The sequence below is a fragment of the Mastomys coucha genome, unplaced genomic scaffold (assembly GCF_008632895.1).
Source record: "Mastomys coucha isolate ucsf_1 unplaced genomic scaffold, UCSF_Mcou_1 pScaffold6, whole genome shotgun sequence".
In the NCBI taxonomy this organism is placed as follows: domain Eukaryota; kingdom Metazoa; phylum Chordata; class Mammalia; order Rodentia; family Muridae; genus Mastomys; species Mastomys coucha.
The window spans coordinates 94,220,890-94,221,166 of NW_022196912.1; positions in this window are offsets into that span (position 1 = coordinate 94,220,890).

Genomic DNA, 277 nt, shown 5'->3' on the forward strand with positions numbered 1-277 from the left:
TCCTGGAACTCACTCTGTAGACCAGGCTGGCCTCGAACTCAGAAATCTGCCTGCCTCTGCCTCTTAAGAGGTGGGATTAAAGGTGTGCGTCGCCACTGCCTGGCTAATCATGACATTTTCACACATGTGAATATAGTACTTTGATCATATTTATCTCCATTATCCACACTTACCTTCTTTCCCCCCTGGAAATAACCTTCAAAATCTACTATTATTTTTTCTGTATCTGTCTCTGTGTAATGTGTGTGTGTGTGTGTGAGAGAGAGAGAGGGGGGGG